The sequence below is a fragment of the Canis aureus genome, chromosome 32 (assembly GCF_053574225.1).
Source record: "Canis aureus isolate CA01 chromosome 32, VMU_Caureus_v.1.0, whole genome shotgun sequence".
Lineage (NCBI taxonomy): Eukaryota > Metazoa > Chordata > Mammalia > Carnivora > Canidae > Canis > Canis aureus.
The window spans coordinates 9,152,920-9,175,476 of record NC_135642.1 but is presented as its reverse complement, the minus strand read 5'-3'; the positions used below and the strand labels follow the sequence as shown (position 1 = coordinate 9,175,476).

Sequence of the window (22,557 nt, the reverse complement as noted above, 5' to 3'; positions counted from 1 at the left end):
ATAGCTCACCAATTGCAAAGTAGGATTTCAGTTTATCTCCAACATCGATCTAGTACCTTTTATACTAAGTATGTTAGCTAGAAGCACTTGATCTCTGTATTGCTTAGTAGTTACCTCTACCTGGTTCATTCTGCCTCCTTCTATCCTTCCCATTTCCACTTATCAGAATCCTTGGAGGAGAAGCCCAAAGCCTCCTATCCTCCTCCCCCTCTCACCCCTATTATATCCATCCTCTGTCCACCCTTAAGCCCTCTCCTGCCATTGAGACTTTTTTGTCTTGTAGCATGGTCATCCCTTTACTGCCAAACTTCAAGCTTTGTGAGAGCAAGACTGAATCTTCTTCATCTCTGTATGCCTTGCAACATCTGGAGGATTGTAAACATTGGACATTTATTTTAGAATGATTTAAATATTTTTCCTTTTTAATTCCCAGATGATGTTCTGATGCCTTTCCAATACAAATTGGCCTTCACATTTCATCCTCAGGGCAACTCTTTGAAGTAGGTTCACACAATTTATTCTCATTTACCATTGAGGATAAGACATTGAAAAGTTAAAGAACTTGTCCAAAACCACACAGAAAGTGATATAGAGAGGCTTTAAACCCGAGTCTCTAAAGCCTATACTCGTTCCATTAAATTGTGCTGTTTCTATCATCACATAAAACCTAACAGATTGATGGTTAGGTATATTTCTTATTTCCCCAAATAAATTAGAAGATCCATAGGGCATGAAATTAATATCAAATCGGGTACCTTGTTCACTTGCCAAATGTGGCCTCTCCTACAAGTTCTTTTGTGTGCCTCCTCCTAAGGCCCTCAGTACAATGCCAATAGGCAGCAGACACTGAGTAAATATTTGTTCAAGGGGATTAACAATTGTATCTTCTAGAATTTCTGCAAATAATCAGACTATTACTAAAAGGAAGAAGGTAAGATAGGAGATCCAGGAGACTGAAGGGAGAATGTACCATGTACATAATGGGAATGGGATTCATTATAGGTGGCATAGAGATGAGACACACAAGGAGAAGCTTCTGCAAGAAATCCTAGTAATGTCTCTGGCATGGACTTCTCACCATTGTATTAGTTTTCTTCAAGTGTTCTCTTGCTTTCTTCTTTCACTAACCCAAAACTTTTTAAAAGTTATATTCAGTATGATGATGAGTCGTGACCAATATTTTACCCAGGTGTTTCCTTTGAGTATGGTCAAAAGTAAAGATCTGTTGAGGATTTTCTTTGTGGGAAAATTTGAGAAGCCTGAACTTTTAGGGTAGAGTTATGCTCTGAATTTGGGGATCCTGATAGGCTGAATAAAGAAAGAGAATTCAAATTTCGAAAGCACAGCTATCAAATAACCCTGCAGAACTCATGAATGAGAAAAGTAGCTTGGACCTGTTGAATCGGTTTCAAAGTGACAACTTACTTTATTTTGTCTTCACCAGTTGGACCACGTTCTCATACTCATTTCCCTAGATTTTAAAGATTTTGAAAATGCTACCCCCTGTAAAACTATATGTGCTTTCTATATTTTTCCTTTATTCTTCTCTAGAATCTATTAGTGAATAAGTGAATCTAGATAAGTGAAAAGTCCTGGTCTAGAAATCAAGCGATTTCCAAGGCTCCATTTTATGTGTTGGGTCGGCAACCTGGCTTCCCATTTCCTGACCGACTGGGAGATCCCAGATAAAGGGTCTGTTAGTACTAAACAAACTTGGGATCAGGTGGTTCTCAAGATGTTCCCTGATTCCCAGGACATGTCTCAGTTGCCGGGCCCTCCTGAGAAGATAGTAAAAGTGACCCTAGCTATTCTGAATTTCTTAGCCCCAAATTGTGTGTGTGTGTGTGTGTGTGTGTGTGTGTCTTGTGCTCAGGTGTGTCCTTTACATAACTCCAAAATTCTCTCCACTCAGTTTTTTACTCCTCTCCCTTTTCGCTTCTCTGAATAGCACTGCCTTCCTCACATGTAAAATGGCTTTCTTCTCACAACCGTTGCCTTAGCCATTCCATTTGGCATTCTACAACTTTCACTTGCTTTTTAATGGAAACTAAGGGCTAGTCATAGTGTGTATGCAAGGTTGACAGGAGCCAATGCTGCCGACGGTAGGGTGTTTCCAGTGATTATGGAGAGGAACTGACCGTCTTTCCAACTCAGAAGTTTGGTTTCTGCTTTTCTTCCAGCCCCTGTTTCCATGTCACCTCCTGCATGAATTTGCAAGGACTACCCTAACAAAATATCACAGACTGGGTGACTTAAACAACAGAAGGGCTGGAAAGGCAGCGTAACATATCTGTGCAGAACACATCAAGTCAGAAAGACCTGGATCTGAGTACCACCTTTGCCACTTACTAACATTGTGACCTTAGGCATATTGTTGGATTTTGCTAACACTCAGTTTTCCCAGCCATAAAATGGAAATATTGATAATATTACTTGCTTCCTAAGGTTTTCATGAGAATTAGAGAATACATGTATGCACTGTCTTGTGCCTAGTTCAGCAAATGTTCACTATAGTAATGTGAATGAAAGTGCATTGTGAAGCCCTCTTAGAAAAGGAGATTTGGGTTATAGGGGGAATTAATGGCCACCTGAAGTTTTTCACCTAAAATATGAATTTGCTTCGAGTCTTCAGAGTTTTCACTCCATGTTTCACTCTTTCTCCGTCAGAATGTGATGACTGTGTAGCATAGAAGAGCAGGAATCCAATAGAGCTGTGATAACTCTCTATGCCAGATTTTCTGCAGCACTAACTTCAGACGCGTTTGTATTGCCCCCATAGGCATACTCCTATTTAGAACATTCGCCGTGATTTTGGGGTTAGCCATGGTCATCATAATAAGTATAGAACAGTCTACCACTTAATTCGGTGCATTGCATTTAGTTAAGGGATTAAATCCAATCCAAAGATTCATGGACTGTTTGCTTCACTTAAATGAATCAGTGATTCACAGTTACTGATCAACCTACTAATACTAATAATCCCATAAATGGGAATGGGCCAACCCCTGCTGGTATAATTATCAGAGGGAGGAGGAGTGGGATGGGCACTGAACAGCTGATGGCTCTTCTCACTTCTGGAGGGGGGCCCTTGCTATGACAGCATTTAGGTGGGCAGGGCAGGGCAACCGTGACACCTCCCTGGGGTCGCTTCGATGCTGGGAATTTACTGAGCCTCAGCTGTCAAAGAACAATAAATTTTCCTTCAAAATATAAAACATAAATCACTGTTTCTCAAACACTGAAGAGCAAGAAGAAACTAAATCCCCATAATAATGAAAAGAATCCTGTTAATTAAATCAGCAAGGTAGAGAGCCTCCCTCCTAGCACACGGCCGGCTAAACAGTAGAATACCTTGGAGACTGAAGCTGAAATCCAAGCCTTTTCTAGGTTGCAAGCCAGCATCCTGAGGGAATATTTAAAAGAAAAAAAAATCTGTAAGCACAGGACAAGTAAACACAACTTTTTTTTTTTTTTTTTTTTAGAAGTTGTACTTGGATTATGTTTATCTGGAAGGGAAGTTGCAAAACAAATTGTAAACCAGGCTCAGCATATTTGTGCCAACCCTTATCAGATTTGCCACTAGTCAAGGGTAAACCGAAGGACGGGTCTCTGTGAACTAAAACGTAAAAGCAAATCTATGGGATGTTTGGAGGAAAATGTCATTTCTTCTGATTTCTTAAAATTAATATTTTTTTCAATCATAGCCAGTTTCAACTAAGTTGGCTCTTGAACACCCTGGATCGGATAGTTTACAATGATTTTTTTTTTTTTTGATAGTTTACAATGATTAAGTGTTTACTTCACACATCTTTCTTTTTGTCTTGCAAAGCCATTGATATAGATTTGCGGGTTTTTAAATGCTTGGTTAATTGGCTGTTCTACTAAGAGAGAATCTGTTGCTGTGGTTGAGGAAAGCTGCAAAAAATAGAGGTTAAGGTTTCTTAGAATCTGTCACATTTGGGAATTGAGGGCCCTATAATATTACTACCCTCAAGCCACTGATAGCAATTTCTGGTCCCATCAGTGGGAGCCTCACAGGGATGAGAGTCACACCCTGTCAGCCCCAGCCAGCTTTTGGTTTTACTCTGCAAACCAACTCACTTCCCCCCATAATCTACTGACATTTAAATCGGTTTTGACTGCCAGAAGAGTGCTTTTCAAATGAACTGAAGCCCATTCACAGAATCTTGAGTTTTCCCTTCGGAACTTGCCCATATTCCACAGTACAAAAGCTACCCAGCTCTTTGCTAGACCTCAACACTTAACGAATCTCTCCTATAAAGATTAATTGCATGTTAGTCATTGCATTGGTATCTTTGAAAAACACATTATGCATATCATAGGATATTTTTGCAGTACCTCGGAGTTCACTCAGGTTTATATTTGCCTACAGCAAGGATGCCTTTTTAATCTGGCCCAAGAATTTTCTTACCATCATCTGCATTCTCCTGATATCACCCTTTATCTTTTATCACACATGTACACACGTGGAAAGGTCATCTCAGTATCCAAGGTGGCTGGTGCTGCCGGGAGGCCAAGTAATGGGGTGTGGTTTTATTTTTTTATTTTAATTTTTTTAGTAGGGTACAGTTTTCGATTGATAAGTAGAACTGGGTCACAACCCCTCAGCTCCCACCAAGTGCTTTGACCTTGGAGGTGAGAGTACCTGGATGAAAGGAGGTAGCCAACAAAATACAGTAGGTATTAATTAATACCTCAACCCTAGGTCTCCTTCGCTAAGAAGAGCATTAAGAAGCAGCCAGTGGCCACAATGCAATGTCCAGTTCATTTGATTCCTGGGTGAGGCAAAACAGTGTGGTGGATCCCAACTCAGTCCCAGCTGCTTCCCTCTGATGACCCTGCCCACAGCCTGTCCTCGGGTGGGTTATAGTATATTTTTTTTTCCCCTTCCAACCCTTTCCGTGTGCTTGCAAATAATAATAAAAAAAAAATCCCCTTAAGGTTTTTTTTTTTTTCTTTAAGATCTTATTTATTTATTCATGAGAGACAGAGACAGAGAGAGGCAAGGACACAGGCAGAGGGAGAAGCAGGCTCCATGCAGGGAGTCTGATGTGGGACTCGATCCTGGGTCTCCAGGATCACGCCCTGGGCTGACTGTGGCGCTAAACTGCTGAGCCACCCAGGGATTCTCTGTTTTTTTTGTTTTGTTTTTTTTGTTTTTTTTTTTTAAGCTGAGTATCAAGTCAAGAGAGATTTAAAGTCACAAGGTGCACTTATGAAAAATGTGTCTGTGTGTACCTTCCGTGTATGTAAGTGTAAGCATATTGCAAGAGACAAGTACTGAGGTTTTTAAGATTATTATAGTTTTGCTCTGTCTTTATAATCTCTCCCTGCAGGAATGTAAGGAAATAGTTGCTTTAACATTTTGTTATTTGGAAATGGCTAATTGGTGCTGTTAAAGCTGGGTTTCATCGGTATTGTTAATGAATATCCTCAGTCACAGATATGTGAGTGGCCATTATTTGACGACGAATAATTCTTCCAGATGGTAACCACCTCCTGAAGGCTGGAACCTATACTTGTTTAAGGGAGAGTCTTAAACAAAATATAGGATTTATGCAGATCCAAAGTATATGTCTGGTCAAAAGTTCACTTTTAATTTCTTAAAATATAAGCTCCTCAATCACATCAATGGGTTACCTTGAAGAAATAACCTTGCTAACATTTTTATCGAGCATCTACTCTGACCAAGCTGTTGAGCTAGGTGCGAGGAACAAAATAAGTCAGAGCTTGATGCGGACAGTTCATTTCAAAGAGATTCCAAAATTAAACATTGGAAATAACAATAAACGTCACCTTCATATTAAAATATACCATTTGTCTTAGTTTGCCTATCCCTATGTAACGTAACCACAGAGTAGCTTTTTCCCTCCTGTGTCTGGGTTTTTGAGGTGTGGACAGTGGAAACAAACATCATAAAAACTGGCAAGGCCCCTCCACAGGCTGGGGGCCATTTTCTGTTTACATTGACATCGTTTTTGACACTTTAGCACTTTCTTTCCCCCCAGGAGTGGGGAGGGGGGTCAAGTCTCCTTGTTAGGAATTTTCAAAGACAAAGTTGTAACAGGGAAAAAAATAAAGTTTGCATTCCTTTATATATTTGGATATGACAGATTAAAAGCAAGGCAGGTAAGCAGAGCTCGTTTAATCCCTCACCAAGGTGGCAATCCCTCTGCTTTGATGTTGTCTGGTCGCGAGGCCCCTGAGACTTTGAGGAACCAAATTCAGTTGACTTTATGTGGCTTGTCTGTCCCTTCTGGTGTTCAAAAAAAGAAAGGAAAAGGTCCCTGCACCTTCTTGTCTCCTCCCTTTATTGTACAGTTTGCTTTGTTTGTTTGATTTTAAAACTGCCATTATGTGAAAGTGTTGCAAGTATAAATAATTGAGAAGATAACTCTGTAGGGAAACCACTTTTGCTGCCTTTGTGCAAAGGCAGCTCATTATGGCTCTGAGCTGCAGCATGCCATAAGCGCAATTATGCAACATCAGTATGTCATGGATATTAACCAAGGGGAGTAGATAAGAGACGGGGAAAATAATTTTGTAACTTATTTAATTAAATTTATTTGGTTTTTCAAATAGTTCCTCTAGTGTATGATTTTCCTGACCACTCCATGGTCGCTGTGGTCTTTGTAGGACTGTTGTTCAAGCGTCGGTTTTTTGGCATTTCTCCTCAGTTCTGGATGGACCCAAAATGTATTTATATTGGGGTTTAATTTCCACCCAAGGAGAGGTTACCCATGGAAATGGGAGCACAATTTGGTCATGACGCTGTTATCCCCCCTAGGGCTTATAGAGCCAGTTAATATATGTTAATACAGCAAAGTGAACAAAAGGTTAAATAAGTGGGTCAGGCTCCGAACAAGTCCTCACTGCTTCCTTCTGCTGAAACGGAAGGGAAAGCCCATAATGGCACTTGCCTGACTTTCACCCCCATCATTTTAAGAATTGCTTTGCCAATCCTTCACAGCAAATAGTAATTTTAAGTGGACCAAAACAGAGCTCGGGGTGTTTGCACTCCATGGTAATGATAGAGTAGCTGTGCTCCCTGGAGTCAATAAAGCCCAACAATTGAGTCATTTTTGCCTCCTGTGAGTGAATCACTGCTGTTAGCCTGAATGACAGGATTGCTTATGGAACCAGAGCCCTTTGCCGGGCTGACCTCATCCCAGGACAGCAAGGTTCAGAGGGCAGGCAGGTGGTGTTTAACACAGTTCTAAGGAAAAGCTGATTTTATACTTGTACACTCTGTAAACAAGAATGGAGACTTGGTGGGGGTGGGCAGGGTGGGGGGGCATTTGATGTCTGTCGATGTATTTTATCCAAAGCAGCCCTTCCCCTCTTCCTGTCTCCTTCTCCTTCTCTTTCCTTCCCCTTCGCATCCCACCCCCACCACCTTGTCTCTGTCTCTGTCCTCCCCATCTCCCACCCTCCCTAGGCGTAAATCTCCAACACTTGCAGTTGACATGCTAACATCCAAGGGCCACAGCCCCGTCACACTTCCGATTAATGGAAGATACAGGCGGTATTGCCGAAAAGAGAATGATCTTACACTTGAGATTAGTCTTCAGTTTCTAGGAATCATTCTGGAGCAGAAATTTTAGGCACATGTAGCCAAATACTATATAATAGTTGTTGTTTTTATTGGAAAACATGAGGCAAACAGGAAAATGGGAAAGGTTAGAGAACATCCCAGCCTAAAATCATCATCTAATGCTTAAATGGTCTTTGAGATAGAAAAGTTCTAAAGAACATGTTCCAGCCTCTTTTTTAAACCCCATTTTCAACATTTTGGGGGTCAAAGTTCCACGGAATGGTCAGGTTTTGTCATTTTAGAGGTGGGATTGTGAGCAGTTAGGTTGTAAAAGAAAAACCCAGTAAATGGTTTTCCAACTCCAGAGTCTGACTTGGGAAAATATGACCATGGAAATCCTTTAATAGAATAATTGACAAATGCTAGTCAATAGATTGATAAATTGCTGATGAATTGTTTAAAAATACAATTTTGGTTAAAAACCAGAATCTTGCTTCATTTTTCAAATCCCCCTAAAATCTTAATCACTGAAGTTAGAAGTTGATTTGTACCGTTATTCCTTCTTAGAGATTTATAATATATTTCAGCCTCTGAAAAGCTGTGGCAGGACCAGAGCAGTAACACTAAGCATGTAATTTGTTCTGGTTGGTATTGTTCCCTACGTTAATTTGCCCCACCACCCCTGTTTTGGAGAAATCACTTACTGACCCGAGGATCCCTCAGAGCACAAGTTGGGGAAAAACTTCCATAGAAAAATATAACGAGGGGCGCCTGGGTGGCCCAGCAGTTGGGCATCTGCCTTCGGCTCAGAGTGTGATCCTGGAGTCCTGGGATGGAGTCCTATGTCGGGTTCCCTGCATGGAGCCTGCTTCTCCCTCTGCCTGTGTCTCTGCCTCTCTCTCTCTCTCTCTCTCTCTCTCTCTGTGTGTGTGTGTGTGTGTGTGTTTCTCATGAATAAGTAAATAAAATCTTAAAAAAAAAAAGAAGAAAAATATAATGAAGAAGAATATATGTTAAGAAAGTTTTCTCTTCTGCTTTACTTTCTGATTTCATGAATCTTTGTCCTTCATTTCCTGCTCACCATTCCTGTCTCAACACACACAAACACACACACACCCCATAAAAGTTCATTGACCTCAGTTCCCATTACTTTCAGCATAAACCCTCTTCTCAAGTCAGTCAGGCTTATCATGCTCCGATCTAACTAGATCATCTGTTCTCCAGCCTAGAAAAGTCTGATGCTCACTTTCTGCCATGTCAAGTCCGTGTCTTCCTTTAACCTTCATGGAAGATGTGACTGGTGTCTCTAATACCCAGATGGACTCACACCTTTAATCTAATGCCTCTAGTCTGTATCTTAAGTTGTTTCTGAATGCAAAGATCACCAGACCAGAGCCGGGAAGCCAGAGTGACCATCCTACCTCCTCAGGGATTCAGCTATGCCACTTGCAAAACGAGGACAAGAAAATCCCAACAAGCTCTTACATTGTCAATTCTACCTTGTTTCCAAGGTAAAGGAACCGTATTTTCATACACTCAGTTATTTGTTCACCAAACATTTTATCGAGGATGTACTATATTCTTGGCACAGACTCAATAATATAGACCTGCGACGTGGTCCCTGCTCTCTACGACTATCTGGTGGGAAGTAGATAGTTAAGTTATTACAAGTAAGTTGTGATCACAGTACTGAATAAATGCTGTAATGGGCATATTAGATAGATGCTACTGACTGAGAAAGTGCTTCCTACTCAGATTGTGGGATCAGGGAGGTTACCTCAAAGAGGTGTTCTCTGAAGAGAATTTTGGAGGGTGTGTTGACCAGCTGGCCATGGGAGCCCAGCCCCAGCAGAAAGGATTGTGTGCTCTTAGTTAGTTGATGTATTAACTTTATACTTATTTCGTAAAGTTTATTTACTTAAGTAATCTCTACATTCACCGAGGACTCAAATTCACTGCTCTAAGATCAAGAGTCCCGTGCTCTTCCGACTGAGCCAGCCAGGCGCCCCACTTCATCCTTATTAATTGCCTTTTTGTTTATTTGTACTTTACCTGACTCCAAGGTAAGAATCTGTGGCACTTAAACCAGTTTCTAAATTTAATTATTTTTGGATAGACAATGATGTTACTTTGTCTTCATCGTGAAAATGAAGATAATTCAAATGCCATCATTTTTATTTCTTTGTTTTCTAAGGTTTCATTTATTTATTTGACAGAGAGAGAAAGAGCATGAACAGGGGAAGGGTCAGAGGGAGAGGGAGAAGTAGGCTCCCCACTGAGCAGGGAGCCCCTACGTGGGACTCGATCCCAGGACTCTGGGATCATGACTTGAGCTGAAGGCAGACACTTAACTGACTGAGCCACCGAGCACTCCAATATTTTTATTTCTAATAGCTAAATTAAACCACTTTAGGGGAAATTCTGGTAGATGTGAAACATAAATATGCTCTAAAATTCTTTCAAATTGTAGTACAATGTGTTTGTGTCTTTGTCTATGGGAGGTTATAGCTTTGTGTGGAATGTCAGAATCAAAGGTTGATGTCTTTATTTCTCCGCCAATCGAGGAGGGAGAATCCACTAACTAACCTTCTAAAGCTAAAATATTTAAAGACTAAAGCAGATGTGGCATAACTGCTGGTTTGCTAAGTCTCTTGTGGTTTATAAAGATATATTTTATGTCTTTTATGATTACGGGATGATGCTAAAAATTTTGTGGGTAATAATACTGTCACATTGGAAAGACTGCATATGACATCTCTGGAGAAGATAGAGGATGCTACCTGGCTGTCAAGTCAAAGTAAAAGATGTTTAATTTGTTATTAAGAAAAGCAGTTAAGAAATTTTATTTAAATTTGATCCTTGATGTTTGAACATCATAAATATGAGGACATTAAGTCATATGTTCATAAGTAGATTTCTTTTTTTGCTTCTTGACACAAAGGGATACGTTTTCATAATTTTTAAAGATTATTGTTGAATATATAGCTCTTAGAATGATCATTTATTTTAAATGACTTTACATTTTTTTTAGATTTTTGATTTTTGATTCCTTTGGCACCTGTACTAGATGCTGATATAAACTAGTTAAATAGCATTTGGTTTAAACAGAAAGACCGAAACATATACGCATATTGATGATATTTTGTTTGTTGGATCTTTCTTAATATTACTTGACTTTCTGTGTTTTAATCTCATTTTTTCATATTTTGGGTTGAAGCCACTCCAAAACTTAACACCTAGGAGATTTCTCACTTATGGTTCCCTTTAAAAGTGCTAAAATCTCAGCCTCTCAAACAAGAGACCAAGCTACAATTTAAAGAAAGCAGTGGTATTGATAAAGGGCCCTAAGAATGTTGCCACCTTCCGCATGTGTCTTCTGCTTCAGCCTTTCTTTTAAACCAGCAGGAGAATTGAAAGAAGGGTAAGAGCCTGGCCCCGTCCAAACACTTCTGGCATGACAAGCTGGTCTTCTGAAGTTTCCCCTGCTGCTTTAGAAAAAGGAGCCCCACAGACAAATGAAAGAGCCATGGGCACATTCACATGCATAGCACCTTCCCTCCAAACACCAAGTGGCTTTAGATTGCTGGTGTTGGGGTGGTTTGGCCTGAGATGAAGAATAGAGACTTGAGAACCATTTGTTTTCACACCATTTTGGGTGAAGTGCTGTATTTTTCACCTTAAAAGGCCATTTAAGAAGAAAAATATGGTTTAAGAGGAGGACACAATTTGGAAGCCATCACACTTAATGGAGTCCCTTTTAAATGTAACCCTTTGTCCTATCAATTCTCTTCTAAATTAGTTGTCACTACCCAGAAGAAACCTACCTTTGATAGTCTTATGCTCTTGCTTAAAAACACACAGTGTGCAATATGTGTTTTCTCATATCCAGTTTTTAAAACTCTCTCATAAATTCTCTCGCTAAACTTACCCTTGTTGAGTGTAGAATGGAACACAACTTGTGTATGCAGGGTGACCATGATCTGTTATTACCATGGGCCATCTGGTCACACGGATTATCTCAGAATTGAAGGAAAAAGCAAACTAGACCTAAAAGAGAGGCGGCCACGGTGCAGAGTTTTGTTTTGTTTTGTTTTGTTGTTGTTGTTTTTACTGACAATTGACTTGGCCAGCCATTATTAGATGGACTTTGTAAAATCTGGTGGATCTCTGTAAAGGAAGTAATTCTTAGAGGCAGCCAGGCAGTTTATTATACTTGTTGACACAGCTCTGGAATACTCATATAGTTTTGGAGTTCTGAAGAGATTAGAGGGTTTTGAAGTAAAGTCGTTTTCTTTCCAATCCTTCACTCTTCGTTCGTACTTTGTGTTGAGTGGCCTGCTTGGCGTCTCTGCCCGAGAGAACCACTCTCCACTCAAAGGTAACATTTGGAAGGTTGAGTTTCCTCTCCTCCCCAAACAAATAGGCATCCCTTCTAAATTCCCAGTTTTCATCAACTGTACACCATACCATACCAAAGATAGATTCTCAGGCTTATGCTCTTGATATCTTTCAAACTTGTATTTCTTCTTTGCAGAATTCATCAGTGGCCCTCCACACAACCTGTCCCACTTCCTTTTCATCTCTACCACCTTAATCTGAGTTCACTTTCTCTCCCTCTCTTGCTTGGATTAGGCCTTTCGACCTTCTCAGTTTCTACCATGGCATCAGCATAGCTAATGCACCATATTTTGTGTTATTGTTCCACTATTCAGTAATTTCAGGGATTTCAGTTGGTCACTCAAAAGCTTTCACTAGTGTGGGGGAAACGGGCAGGTATTGGTCCAGGTATAGACTTCCAATTGGAAGATGAAGAAGTTCTGGGGATCTGATGCACAGCATGGTAGCTCTAGTCAGCAGTGCTGTATTCTGCACTTGAATGTTGCTGAGAGGGTCTATCTTAAATGTTCTTACCTCAATATAGAAATGGTTACTCCGTGACATGCTGGAAATGTTAGCAAATGCCACAGAGGTCATCCTTTTGAGTTATATATGGTTAACAAACCAACACACTGTACCTGAAGCTTACATAATGATATGTGTCAATTATATCTCAGTAAAATTGGGGGCGGGGGGGCTGAGAAAGAACTTCCACCAGTTTGTGGATTAACTGTAGTCAACTTTTCCAAAACCAGGAGCCAGTCTGAATTCAATCCCCTTGCATAGAAGGGGCCCTAGTCTGCCTTAGCACCTTGTGCGTGCCATTTCCTTATTTCCTTCCTCTCCAATATTCTTTGCTCTTTTAATCTGGTTCAACTTTCTTCCTTCACAAATTTCAGTGATTAACCTCCATCTGACTTTTAAAATTGGCCCTTTCACACTGATTTACTGAGTGCGAACTGTGTTGATTTGCAATTATTATGCATTATCAAACTGTGCTTTTCAGTTTGTTTCTGTGGGTGTGAAGAGTAAAACTCTTTAAAGGCATGAACTACAGTTTCAAATTTTAAATCTATCTCCAGAGAAGGTCACATAATTATATATTTATGTCTCACATGTAATTTCTTATTACATACAACCTTGTCGTATTTTGTCATTAAACCGGTGTTTTTGTTAAGTACAGAACATTGGAAGATTTTTATATGACACATGTATAGATTGCTGTGGACCTTAAAAATTATTCATCCCAATTTTTATAGGATGGGAAAAGGATGAAAAGAGACCTTACATAATAATTTCAGCTCTTCTAACTTGCTTTCCCTTCCTACCTGCTGTTGTCCCCCCTTCGGAATCCAGTGTCTCCCTGGGATACACACATATACCCAGAGAAAGCACATACCAGTATAATTCTCTGAACGTTGAGGAGGTGGGTGCTTAGAAACTTTTGACTGACCAAAGGGCAGCACTGGACAGAGCAAGAAATGAGGCTGAGAAAAATCTCTATTCCCCCTGGAAAGTGAGAAAGGGGGAGAAGAGAGTAGACACTAGAGGATGGTGTGACCCAAGTAGAAGCAAGGAGTTTTGGCAGCTGTTCTTTTCTCCTTTGTTTTCAGCATTCCCACCACCCACAACATTTCTGCCCTTGGCCTATGTGACTTATATAGCTAAAATATCCTAGAGTTCATAACTCTTTCTCATATATATATATATCCATCTCTCTCTCTGTCTCTCTCTCTCTATAGAGAGAGAGAGATATACATATACATGTATACATATATATATGTATCTTCATCATGCTTTCTTCTGGAGTACCACAGAAAACCTAGCCAGGTGTTAATCTCTGGCAAAGTTTATCACCACATGTATGTGTGTGTGTGCACATGCATATATACATGTACATGCACACACATACATGCACATATGTACACATGGCTGATGACTTTTCACAGTTTATCTCAAGGCCACATTGTTTCATGTTCCACTTGGTTGACAGAGCATCTCTGACCTGACAGGTTTATCCATTAAGAATAGGATCGTGTGTATGAAACCAGCTTAATTCTTAGCAAGATAATAATGCCTATGGCTTATGCAGATTTTGTTGTTGATTTTTCTCCCCTTACATGTAACTCAGGAAGTCTGTGTCAGTATAAATCAGTGGTAATGAAATCAACATTATGGAATCTTTGATATTGCATTTGCTAAAAGCTTTCTGGATGTTTAATTTGGCTTTTAATGATTGATATTATTGACAGTGGAGAAACATTTTTGATGGATATATTTGCTCACAGATTTTAAAAAATCTAATCCCTTTTTCTCTTTGAGTTAAAGAGTGCAATGCTGTTGGAGAGGAAACAGTTCAAATGTGGTCATCACAGGTTGGTGGCACCAAAAATAGAAACTCACTTAGGGTAAAATTTGCTGTCAGGAAAAATGGAGCGTTCTTTCTGAACTCAGGAACGTGTGGTTCATGTGAGCTTGCTTGTAGATGGTTGCTACAATAAGGCTTCTTTCATACAGGTGTGTTTATGCCCCAGGCTTGCTGGCCACAGTCCATTCCATTTACAGAAGCTGAATTAAACAATAACTACCACATTGCAAAAAATGGCGGTGGGGGGGAAGGAGGGGGGGAAAGGTGAGCGTCAAAAGAGATGCCTGAGAGCTTTGTTAGGGCCAAGAAAAACCCTGTTGCAGTTGTCAGAGCTTGTTGATGTTGCTGGGAACGGCACTTTTTTTTTCTCCTGGATTTTGTGGTTCTGCCTTAGGAAAGAAAGTAAAATAGAACGGAAGAACAAAGTCCTACTCTATAAATCAGCAGCTGCTCCTTGCCAGATCAAAGGAGTGACATTTTTGCTTCTGGACTACTTGTCCACTTGAGGGCTTGACAGGCAGCTAACAGCTGGCCTGCTAGACTGTATGGGAGAATCAGCCTACATCTTCTTCCGAGCAGATGACAAGCTAATCAGAGAGATATCCATAGCAGAGGGCATGTGAGTGTACCTTGATCTCCTCAAACATATCTAATACATAATTGCTAAACAGCTTGGTGCATTTTTGGCAAGTTAATGCTTAGGTAGTTTCCATTGAGAAGTAGGATAAAGAATTAATACTTCAATCAAAGGTGATCGTGAAGGCTAAAAAGATCCTAGATTTGTTGGAATCTTCTCCTCTTAGAGTGAATTAGCAAATGGCTAGGAACATAATGAGAATTGGCTTAAATGTATGTAACTGATATCAAGTGACTGGTTGACTTTTCAAAGCCCAGTTAGGCATTAGTGTTTAGGTAGATGAACAGGCAATGGGTAATTGGTAATTCGAAAATGATGAATCCTGCTTTTTATGCTAATAGAATCGGATAAAGTTGTAGGTATTCTCTGTCTGCAAAAGGTTGTTTTCAGGAGCCCCATCAGGTGTGTCGCTATACAGATCTGGAATTTTAATGTCACTAGTAATATTTCTAAAGTAACTCAGTTTCTTCTTGATTTCCATCTGCCATAAATCATGTACAGGGTGAGGTAATATACTGCAACTTATGTCTATTGACTTAGTATTTTATCTTTAAGAGGATAGATCCTAGATATGAATAGCTAAGGAAGTATATGTGTTTTTCTCTCCCTTGCTTTCAAGTAGCATTGAAGGATCACTTTTATAGTACCTGATAAATAACCACATCTGAATAATCTGATGGCATTCCGTAAGAATAACAGTCCTTCAAAATCATAACCTGATGGAACGTTGTGTTACATGCCATCAGGTCTGATTATACTTATGGGGTAATGTTTATTGTTGCTCAGTTTTTAAAGGAAATAAAGGATAATTTCCTATCTTAAAGAAAATTTCCCAAGTACTTTTATTAAAGTCTCTACTATTGGCCATATAAACTTTAATCAGATAAGATGCCAAATTCTCCAGATCACCTTTAAACTTTTTTAAATTATAAAAGTAATTATACTTATTACTATAACTCAAGCAGTAGGGGCACCTGGGTGGTTTAGTCGGTTAAGCATCCAACTCTTGATTTTGGCCCAGGTCATGATCTTAGGGTTGTGAGATTGAGTCCTGAGTGGGGCTCCATGCTGAGTGTGGAACCTGCATAAGATTCTCTCTCTCTCCCTCTCCCCTGCCCCTGCCAACCCCACACATGCACTCGCTCTGTCTCTCTAAAAAAAAAAAAAAAAAAAAAAAGAAAGGAAAAGAAAACTCAAACACTACAGAAATACATGTAAAAATAAAAAAAGGGAGGAAAGAAAAGTCTACCATCTTCTTCCTACCCTTCCCTGAGAGGCTAAGAGAACATTTCCACCAAAACATGTTATTGCCCAAACTTTTCCTTCAGGAAGTACAGAGGAAGTAAAATGAATTAAATTGTTAGAAATTTTTTGGGCAGCCCTGGTGGCCCAGTGGTTTAGCGCTGCCTTCAGCCCAGGGCGTGATGCTGGAGGCCCCGGATCGAGTCCCACATCTGGCTCCCTGCATGGAGCCTGCTTCTCCCTCTGCCTGTGTCTCTGCCTCTCTGTGTGTGTGTCTCTAATGAATAAATAAATAAAATCGTTTTATAAATAAATAAATAAATAAATAAATAAATAAATAGCTAGAAATTTTTTAATCACTTGCCTTGAACAACAGACAACTCTTTAGGTCTGAGGTAGCTTTAGAGAACAATACATGCATTTTTATAGCTAAGTTTCATTATTGAAACGATCTTTGCAAGTGCCTGTTTTTGGAAGAGTACTGGATCATCTGTTTGGTACGTGATCTAGAACAGGACCTCTCAAACCTCAATGTGCATAAATCACCTGGAGATCCTTTTTTTTTTTTTTTTTTAAGATTTATTTATTCACGAGATACACACAGAGAGAGGCAGAGACAAGGGCAGAGGGAGAAGCTGGTTCCCCACAGGGAGCCCGATGCAGGGCTCGATCCCAGGACTGAGATCATGCCCTGAACCAAAGGCAAACACTCACCTGAGGAGCCACCCAGGTGTCCCACCTGGAGATCTTTTAAAATCCTGATTCAGACTCAGAAGTGCCAGGGTGAGGACTGCTGTATTTCTACAGTTCTAACAGACTCAAGGTGGTATTGATGAGACTGGTCTGTGGAATATGCTTAGGCCTACAGGGGTGCAGAGAACCATTTTAGAGAGTGTGATTCCAAAATAGCTTGTCCCACTACCCAGTACCCCAGCAGTAGGCATCTACACCATTGTCTAAAATCCCCCCATTCCGTTACGCGTTTAAATTAACTATGACTGCTGGTCCCTACCACATGGACACATGGTACTTGTAAGGGTAAAACACGATACTACCCTCTTTTCAACTCAGCATGGATTTGCTTAATAGTCACTCACATAGTCTTATTCTTACCTATGAGAGAACAGAGCTCTTTAGGAGGGGACATTGGATAGGTGCCTTTTGAGTGTAAGCTAATATTTAATGAGCTCTCACTATGTGTCAGGCACTGTGCCAGGCAACCTTACGTACAGTATGTCCCTCGATTCTCAAAACAATCGAGGCTCAACCACTGCCCTATCATAGACAGGAAGCAAACCAAGGTGTGAAAACTTAAGCAGACTCACCCAAGGTCACACAGCAAATAAAGGGCATAGAATACGAGCCCATTCTCTCCATCACTTCATTTTATAGAGAAGTCTGGAATATGGGACCGTGATTGAGAAGGGGTTACTCAAAGGAGGGCATTTTAGTAAAGAACCTACATCAGCCCTTGTAACTTGAGGGGAAAAAACTAGATAAAAGAATATTGAAAAAATATAGTAGAAGGGCATTAAAATATTAGCTTCCTTATAATTTCATCCGGAGCCTTTCATGTGTTGGGCATGAATATTCCCCTACTCGGGGCATATTCATAAAGCTACAGAATGTTTGCGATTCCAGATTAGTATCGTGTTCATGCTGTAAACTTCTGAGTAATTAGTGCCTGTGTTTTTAGAGTTGTAGATAAGTCTAGTGTCTCTCAAATTATAAATTAATCTGTAGCTTTGGGAAATTATGAACTGTGAAGGTGTTTTTGAGCAGCCCGTGGATCTCATTCGTTTACCTTCCTTTGCTCACAGCTGTCTGTGAGAAAAGACCCCTTGTCTAGCCATCAGGAAAAAACTTATGCATGACCCAAACGTTCATGTGCCTTGAATACACGTTCAAAGACATTAAACCTGCATAAGTCACCGATTGAACCATTTTTAATAGATCTCCCTGAGAAAACCCCACTCAGCCACAGCCACAGCACAGAGAAAAAACTTGCTCTGTGTGTGCGAACTAAAAAAAAAAAAAAAAAAAAAAAAAAGAAGAAGAAGAAGAAGAAAGACCAGCTAACTGATTTGTCAAGGTCGAGGCTTCCTTGTTTCAAACGCCAATCAGTAGCAAGCTTGGTGAGTGAGCACCCTCACTGGTGAGTCCCAGGGCTGGGCAAAGTGCGGAAGCAGAGAGCTTCTTCATTTCTTAATAGGTCCCCAGTCACCCGGCTGCCTCTAACCACTCTTCCAAGTTAATCTGATCCCCCTTCAATAGTTTAGCCCCTTTCCTGGACCAGCCCAACCCATGGAAAAGCTTCCAGGGATTCCTGGTCCCTCCTCAGAGCGTTCAGGGCTGGCGGCCTTCCAGGTGACTCCACAGCGGCCTGCGCTTTCTAACAAAAGGAATGCTGCCTGCAGAAGTTGGTGACCAGGTGTGGCACGAAGTTAGTGAACCAGAAAGAAGGGATTTATCAGTCATTTAAAAAGAAGGAAGGGGGATGGGGGAGAAAGAAAAGAAATCAACCAACAAGCGGGAATGACACCTAAGCCTCCTTCTATCAATCTGAAATATGCTTTGGAGTGAAAAACCTTTCAAAGAAAAAAACACGATGGTCAGATTTCAGTGGCAGAAAAATGTGCAAAGCTGAAAAGTTTGGCTTTTCTGTGGGGGGTGGGAAGGCAGAGGTGTGGTTTGGGGGTGGGGAGGTCTCTAGGAGCTCTCTCTAGCAAGACAGTGGGATGAGATTTCAATGGTGTTTTGCTCTCTTGGGTTTCTTCTTTAACCATATCCTTCTTTCATCTCTAAGATGACTCGGAAAGGCCTCGTGATTCTTGGAAAGTCATTGAATTTATTTCTATAATTGAGTTATTTTTAAGCTAACAGTCAGTATATGATTTTTAAGAATCGCACATACTAATGCATTTTCTATTTTTGTGAAATTTAGTGAGAAAGTAGATAGTCTTAGTAGATACTCTCCAGAGTCTTTGTGTGCGCCTGGATACTAACTTTGTGTTCAATACAAATCAATGGAACTAGTGCACTTTAGGGTACTCGTTCCCTAAGGAGTCACTAATGGAATTATCTGTAGCCCTTAAAAAAAAAAGTCACAATGAGGCTAATGAAAATTTTTGCTAAGTGAAAAATCTGGATAAGGCACTGGGCTTACTTACTAGCACATTTTATTTATGGCATTTATCATACATGGCACATTTTACACACAAGTTTTACAAATCTCAGAATGTTTTTAAGAGCTATTTAAATTTCTAAAAGACTTTGTAATTTCAGGTTAAATTGTTTATACCAATAAAGAAGTATATTCTATATCCTCAACTTCAGAATCATTCTGGGATGACATTAAAACTTAGAAAAAATTTTAATATCAGATACAGATGAAAAACTTAACAGTCTTTGAATTGGAAATAACTTGTGGGGGTTTTCATTAAAGTTGGGTGCAGCTTGCTGCATTTTGGTTAGTTGGATGTCTTCAGCAATTTTTCAAATGTTTTGGGTTTGGCAAAGTCCAAAATGTTTTTGCCAAGACCCTCTTTTCCCCTTATTTTTTAAACCCGTGTGAAATTCAAGGATAACTTAATCCATATGTGTCTGATTCATTTACACTTAACTCATCAAAATGTTATTTTGTAAGACCCATTTAATATCCAAAAAACCTTTTGAGCCTTTTTAAGACAAGTCTTTTGTCTTTGAACCAGTGAGTTGTCTTTTTCCATATGAATGGAGCCTTGGACCTTGAAAGATGGAAGATCAGTTGATTTTCAACTTAGACTCTTCAAATTTTAAGTAGAATCAAAACTTGATATTCTGTTTACTGCTTGAGCATTGAATAAGGTCATTTTAAAATATAGATCAGAGGAAGTGGAAAAAATTTTATGCCATGTAATTTGGGGAAAGACTGCTTTGGGAAATTTTATCTTAGCAATACTAAAGAAATAAAAATTACTCCTAGTTTTATTTATTTATTTATTTATTTATTTATTTATTTATTTAGTTCATAGCTAAATGGCTCCATTTTATGTATAGTGATGTGTTTTCCAAGAGTGGCCTGTGGATCATCAGTATGGTGGGGTGATTTCATTCTTTTAGTGTTAAATTGTTCTTACAGTCAACTCATTAATTGTTCGTTTTTATAACAACATCTGTGGTGTTTATAAGACATCCCAAGATCAGGGGAGTTGACAATTGGCAGGAGTCGTAAGTTAAGAGATTTCTGAAAAATTGGGGCCCATATGTTTTTAAAATTCTGTGTGATTTGAAAGAATGTGGTAGAATTCTGAATCTGGCAAGAGATAGCGCTATGGATCAAAAAACATTGTTTAAGAACAAAAATTCGGAGAAGCTAAATGGAACCCTAAGTGAATAAAAGCAGAATGTCTCCGACCCTTTGTAAGAGAAACTAGTTGAAGACTTTCCGAGGCTTCTATTTGTATTTGTTTAGTAGAACTGGGCACAGAAAGGCCATGGCCATAAGTGCTCGTGAACATCCAGTCCATGCCATGGTAACTCGTTGAAAATGTAATACCCGAGTGGCATTTCCAAGTTCAGCGCTCCTATAAAGACCTGCTAGCACACAGAATGCTTTTTTTAATGTTCTGTATTGTTGTGTGTCCCCCACTGAACAACCTTTTGAGCGGACCCCGTTTTTCCTAATGTAAACATTCTGACGAGTATCCAAAGAAATGACCTTTGAGTGAACCTCTAACCTTCCCCGTAATTATTTGTTTGAAGACAGTGTGGAGTTCTCCTGCTGAGAACTAAGAACCATGATGCCTTGCAGCTCTGTGAGGAAGGGAGTGTTGGGGGGAACTGGAGAGAAAGACATAAATAAGGGAACCACCTCCAGATGTAAATAATAAAAGAGCAAAAGGGTGAAATTAAAAAGGGAAAAAACAGCAATTCGTCTTACCTAAAGAGTTGTCCTACGGGAAGAAACAAAACCAGGTTTGTAGCACGTGAAGAAGAGGTGAAACACCTCTGCCACGTGTGTCCTCCGTTAGAAACGTCAAGGAGGAAGGGGAGGTTTCCCTCCGGGCTGTCCTGAGCATCTCAGTTGGTCTGAACCTGAGCTGATAAAGAGAGCTTGGGGGGGGTGGGAGCGGGGGGGAAGAACTGCGGGTCAGGCCTCCTTGGTCCCAGTAAAAACAGTGAGGAAAGAGTAGATACTTAAGTCCCATTTTTGATCTAAGAGATGCTTCTGGAACACTTTGTGATCTGGTCAGTCCTCAGTACCACTTCAGCGCCAGGTGGGAATGAACAGGCCGTTCCAACTCTCGTTTTGTTTTCTCCACTCGGTTGCCTGTCACCCCACCCCCAGCCTGAGGGGGTGTAGCATTTTTGACAACCCAGCTATACTTGCCTAAGTAATAAAGAAGTCATTGTTTTGCAAACAAACACCATATGCAAAAGACTCCTTTGGTTTTCTTGCAGCTATTATTCTTCGGCCTAATTGTATTCCCACTAGAGCGCTCACCGCTCACCGGAGGCCTGAACAAGTGTGGGCTGCTGTCCTCCTGGGAAGGGACTTCAGCTCCTTAGGAACGCAGAGCTGCCGACACACACTAGAATTTTTCTGGCTAATTTCAAAGAATGGGTTTTCAGTTCCTGCCTGTGGCCCCATGCAGACTCATTAATCATTAAGTCCCCCTGCACTTAAGATTTGAAACTGGAAATACTGGGAAATGTTCTAAGTGGGTATATTTTTAAGGAACTGCTAGCTATAGTCTAGGCATCCTGCCCTCCCTCTGTGTCCACCCACCCGCCCCCCACCCCTGCCAGAATGCACAGCCAATGAATCCTGTGCATCAGCTCAAATGCACGGGCAGTGCACGCCATTAAATGTACAGGAACAAGGGTAACTCGCAAATGGTAGAAAATTGTTTTGTTTTTATTAAATTTGGAGAAATAAAGGAGATTTCTTATCATCTTACTCTGTTTGTACATGAATATTTGATGGGCATTATTAAACATTAAAGTAACATGAAGTAGGCACTTATTTTTGGATTTCCAACAAAATTAGATCCAGGCTTCTAGACGAAATAAACTGCTTCTCCTTTACATTCCTGTGATTCAGCCACCACCTGATTTGAAAACTGTTTTTTAGGCTCTAATATCAACCATGTGTACCTGAGGCTCTGCCTTTCTAGTGGGTTGAAAGGTGGCTGGGTTTATGGTTGGCAGTTACCTTATCCCTGCCCTGGGTGTCCCCGCTTAGGCTGGAAAGGCCGCCCCCAACTGGCACTGACCTCTAAATGACCCCTAACTTTACAGGCTTAAACTGCAGGAGTTGCCGAAGAGCAGAAGTCTTTCTGGCCAGCACTTATTACTGCTGTGTTGGTGATAAAACTTCAGACAGCCTAATTGATG

General features: G+C 40.3%; 1 protein-coding gene across 13 annotated transcripts in view; it reads left to right on the top strand.

The window, feature by feature from the left end:
* MEIS2 (Meis homeobox 2) overlaps positions 1 to 22,557 on the top strand; it is a 205,710-nt gene that overhangs the window by 176,913 nt on the left and 6,240 nt on the right. The window lies entirely within an intron of this gene.